We start from the raw sequence: 5866 nt of genomic DNA, 5'->3' as shown, positions 1-5866 counted from the left end.
TAATGGACTAACCGATGCTTCCAAGGATCACTTGGATAGTTGTGATGGTTGTGTTTTTAGGGAAAGAACAGTCGACCAAGCTGAATTGCTATTGAGTAATATGTTGAGTAATGAAAATAATTGGACTATTCCTGAGCCAATTGATCTAACTCCTGAGCATATTCCTAAACTAACTCCGAAGAAGAGAGGAGTTCTATTTCTCAGTCCTGAAGATATGCAAGAGGCAAAGAAATCTATGAAAGAAAAAGGTATTAAAGCTGAAGATGTTACCTCCTATTGAAGAAATACATGGTCTTAATATACCGCCTGATGATGAAACACATTGTCTTGATAACCCGACACAGGTAGTAAAGGTAAATTCTCTCTATAGATATGATAAAGTTGAAACCCCATCTACTAAATTTCATAGCCAATGCTTAGATGAATTTGATGACTTTATGGCTAGGCAAGAATGTTTTAATGCTTATGTTGGTAGAGAATTAAAGAGTAATGCTTTCATGATAGGACGCTTGAGTGATTATATGGCTAGAGTTAAAGGTGAACTTAAACTCATTAGCAAATATGCTTCTACGGTTACCACTCAAGCTGAACAAGTACTTAAAGCTCAAAGTGATTTGCTCGATGAATTAAATAATAAACATGATTTTGCTGTTAGAGTGGCTACTAGAACTGGTAGAATGACTCAGGAACCTTTGTATCCTGAAGGCCACCCTAAGAGAATTGAGCAAGATTCTCAAAGAAATAATGTAGATGCACCTAGTCCTTCTAAAAAGAAGAAAAAGGAAAATGATAGGACTTTGCGTGCTTCTAGTGAACCTGTTGTAGACACACCTGAGAATCAAAAAGGTATTTCTATTTCTGATGCTGAAACACAATCAGGTGATGAACATGAACCTAGTGATAATGTTAGTGATAATGTTCATGTTGATGCTCAACCTAGCAATAATAATGATGTAGAGATTGAACCTGTTGTTGATCTTGATAACCCACAATCAAAGAACCAACATTATGATAAAAGAGATTTTGTTTCTAGGAAGCACGATAAAGAAAGAGAACCATGGGTTCAGAAACCCATGCCTTTTCCTCCTAAACCATCCAAGACAAAGGATGATGAGGATTTTGAGCGCTTTGCTGAAATGATTAGACCTATCTTCTTACGTGTGCGCTTAACTGATATGCTTAAAGTAAATCCTTATGCTAAATATATGAAGGATATCATTACAAATAAAAGAAAGATACCGAAAGCTGAAATTTTCACCATGCTTGCTAATTACACTTTTAAGGGTGGAGTACCTAAGAAACTTGGAGATCCAGGAGTACCAACTATACCATGCTCCATTAAAAGAAACTATGTTAAAACTGCTTTATGTGATCTTGGAGCCGGTGTTAGTGTTATGCCTCTCTCTTTATATCGTAGACTTGAATTGAATAAGTTGACACCTACTGAAATATCTTTGCAAATGGCCGATAAATCAACTGCTATACCTGTCGGTATTTGTGAGGATGTGCCTGTTGTGGTTGCAAATGTCACTATCTTAACGGACTTTGTTATTCTTGATATTCCCGAGGACGATAGTATGTCGATTATCCTTGGTAGACCCTTTTTGAATACTGCAGGGACTATTATTGATTGCAACAAAGGCAATGCCACTTTTCATGTTAATGGTAATGAGCATACGGTACACTTACCGAGGAAACAACCTCAAGTTCATAGCATCAATTCTATTGAAAAAATTCCAACTATCATTATTGGAGGTTTTGAATGTCCTCTTCCTACTGTCAAGAAAAATATATGATATTCTTATTATTGGGGATGTTCATATCCCCATTGAGGTAACCTAGTGTTATTCGAAATTTCTCCGGTTCTGTGTTATTCGGAATGAGTTTGTTAACAAGACTTGATCAACCTTGTTAGTGGATTCATTTTGATGATCATGAGATGGATGAAACTAGAAGGCACAACCTTCTATACTCTCTTTTTACTTTCTGTTATTTAGAATAAATAAAGCAAAAATAGTATTATCTGACTGTTTTCTGAATTATCAATGCAATAAAAAATATCCCGAAAATAAAATTGCTCCAAATGCCCTGCAAATTTAGTATGATTTTTTATGGAATATTTGAGGATTTTAGGCACCGAGAACACAGCAGGGGGGGCAAGCACCTGGCCACGAGGGTCCAGGGTGCGCCCACTCCCCCTGGGCGCCCCCCTTGCCTCGTGGGCCCACGGTGGGCCCCCTCCACTTATTCCTGCACCCACACATTCCTTCTTCCTCCCAAAAACAATCCCCATCCAGCTCAAGCACGAGTTCTAGCTCATTTTGCTGCGATTTTCGATCTCCTTGCTCAAAGCTCCATTCACAAAACTGCTTTAGGAGATTGTTGCTTGGTATGTGACTCCTCCATTGGTCCAATTAGTTTTTGTTCTAGTGCTTTATTCATTGCAATTTTTTGCTGCATAGGTGACCCTGTTCTTGAGCTTGCATGTCAAATTTATGAGGTCCCAAGTAATTCTAATGCATGATATAGGCTCTAGGCACTTGTGGGAGTAGTTGCTATCAATCTTTTTTAGTTTGATTCACTCTTATTTTGAAGTTACTAAAAATTTCAGAAATTTTCAGAAAATGATGAGGAGATTATTGAGGGGCTCTTCTAGTCAAAGCTCTAAGGATAAACAAGCTAAGGATAAAGAAAAGGCCAAGTATAATCTTCCTCGCATAGCAAAAGTACGGCCATGTGAATGGCCTTGTGATAATTTCTTGAGAGCAGCCAGGATTTATGAAGACTTTTATTCATTGGCTGAAAATGCAGGCCTCACTGACTTCCTCCACGACCGGATCAAATAGTATCTCTTACTTACCAATACTTTCGTGCAAAACTTTTATTATTATCCTAAGAATTCACCTCCTTCAGTATCTTTTCATTTATATGATGGGACTAAGGAAATGTCATTACGTAACTTTTGTGTGGCTTGTAGAATACCCTTTGAGGGCAGCTTAAATGAACCACATCATAAGGATGTGGATGGTTTTGTTAACACTATTATTGTAGGGGATTCGAAGAAGGGTTCCGATGCAAGAATCACTAGCATACACTTTCCTGTTTTATGATACTTTGCCATATTTGCTAGTCGATGCTTAATTGGTCGTGGAAATAGTGGAAACTTCAGTGTTCCTGATATTATTATTCTGCTTCATGCCTTATTCGGTGATAACACTTTTAGTATGGGTGTCGTTATTGCTAAACGGTTAAGCCTAAACCGTACAAAGGGCCCCATATTTGGAGGTATCTATGCTGCATGATGTCTACTACATAACCTTCTTCTTGTAGACGTTGTTGGGCCTGCAAGTGCGCAGGTTTGTAGGACAGTAGCAAATTTCCCTCAAGTGGATGACCTAAGGTTTATCAATCCGTAGGAGGCGTAGGATGAAGATGGTCTCTCTCAAACAACCCTGCAACCAAATAACAAAGAGTCTCTTGTGTCCCCAACACATCCAATACAATGGCAAATTGTATAGGTGCACTAGTTCGGCGAAGAGATGGTGATACAAGTGCAATATGGATGGTAGATAAAGGTATTTGTAATCTGAAATTATAAAAACAGCAAGGTAACAAGTGATAAAAGTGAGCACAAACGGTATTGCAATGATAGCAAACAAGGCATAGGGTTCATACTTTCACTAGTGCAAGTTCTCTCAACAATAATAACATAGATAGATCATATAACAATCCCTCAACATGCAACAAAGAGTCACTCCAAAGCCACTAATAGCGGAGAACAAACGTAGAGATTATGGTAGGGTATGAAACCACCTCAAAGTTATTCTTTCGGATCGATCTATTCAAGAGTTCGTACTAGAATAACACCTTAAGACACAAATCAACCAAAACCCTAATGTCACCTAGATACTCCATTGTCACCTCAAGTATCCGTGGGCATGATTATACGATATGCATCACACAATCTCAGATTCATCCAACCAACACAAAGTACTTCAAAGAGTGCCCCAAAGTCTCTACCGGAGAGTCAAGAAAACGTGTGCCAACCCCTATGCATAGGTTCATGGGCGGAACCCGCAAGTTGGTCACCAAAACATACATCAAGTGGCACGTGATATCCCATTGTCACCACATATAAACACGGCAAGACATACATCAAGTGTTCTCAAATAAAGACTCAATCCGATAAGATAACTTCAAGAGGGAAACTCAATTCATCACAAGAGAGTAGAGGGGGAGAAATATCATAAGATCCAACTATAATAGCAAAGCTCGGGATACATCAAGATCATGCCATAGAGGGAACATGAGAGAGAACACGAGAGAGAGAGAGAGAGAGATCAAACACATAGCTACTGGTACATACCCTCAGCCCCGAGGGTGAACTACTCCCTCCTCGTCATGGATAGCACCGGGGTGATGAAGATGGCCACCGGTGATGGGATCCCCCTCCGACAGGGTGCCGGAACGGGCTCCCGAGAGGTTTTTGGTGGCTATAGAGGCTTGCGGCGGCGGAACTCCCGATCTATCTTGATTTTTGATGTTTTTAGGGTACGTAGGCTTATATAGGCGAAAGAAGTCAGTTGGAAGGTGCTCGAGGGGCCCAGGAGACAGGGGGCGCGCCCAGTAGGGGGGCGCTCCCTATCTCATGGCCTCCTCGAGGATCTTCTGACGTGAACTCCAATCTCCAGGATGATAATCTTCCAAAAAATCACGCTGCTGAAGGTTTCATTCCATTTGGACTCCGTTTGATATTCCTTTTCTTCGAAATACTGAAATAGGCAATAAAACAGCAATATGGGTTGGGCCTCCGGTTAATAGGTTAGTCCCAAAAGTAATATCAAAGTGTATAATAAAGCCCATAATCATTCAAAACAGATAATAAAATAGCATGAATGCTTCATAAATTATAGATACGTTGGAGACGTATCACTGCACGCCTTGCTAAACATTTTCAGATACCTCTTAGGCATGATGAGAAAGAGGAGACACTGCTGCCTCTTACCTTTTTAGATTACAGGAGCATGGTAGTGCATGAGTTTATTATTGACAATGATGATAAGATGCTTCTGTATAACCTGAGATTTAATAAGAAACACAATGAGATTATTACCCTGCATGCGCCTTCCTTGTTTGATTTAACTGCAGGTTGTTACCTCGTCTTGCCGAAGGATGTGTACGCGCATCAAGGACAGACATCAGCTCTAGAGCCTGAGCCGGAACCACCACTGGACCCTTATCATTCATCCTGTTATCAATGGGATCCGGAGGAGATCGCCAGCCAGTGGTATCCAGATGACACTCCTCAGTACACCGGGGAAAGTAGCCGTGATCCTTGGCATTAGACAAACTTAGGCCAAAAGCCTAAGCTTGGGGGAGTACGTATTTCTCACTGACTTTACATTCATGTTCACACACTATTCTAGTTGTCGGTGCTCATACTCTTTCATTGTATTATCCATGCCAGCTTAATTTTCTTTTTCTAGTTTCTTCTTGTGTGTTTGATAAACCTTAAGAAAACCAAAAAAAATTAGTTAGTTTACTTTCCAGGATTGTAGTAATAATTAAAATGAAAACCCAAAAAGATTTCTCGTTCTTCTTTTATTTGTTGGGAGCTTTCCCGTGTAAATAGTTTTATTTATTTTCTTTGGGGGTCGAGAGGAGAAGACCGTCATGGAAATGTTTAGTGGCTCTCTTATGCATGATTGTTGATTTAACTTAGAGCCCATATTACTTTGTCTTCTCCCTTGAATTGAATGCTTGCAGATTCCATCTTAGTCCAATGCACGTGCACTATTATTATTATACACACCATTCGGTCGTGCAAGTGAAAGGCAATAATGACGATATATGATGGACTGATTGA

This window comes from Triticum dicoccoides, chromosome 5B, assembly GCF_002162155.2.
Source record: "Triticum dicoccoides isolate Atlit2015 ecotype Zavitan chromosome 5B, WEW_v2.0, whole genome shotgun sequence".
Lineage (NCBI taxonomy): Eukaryota > Viridiplantae > Streptophyta > Magnoliopsida > Poales > Poaceae > Triticum > Triticum dicoccoides.
This window is presented reverse-complemented; position numbering follows the sequence as displayed.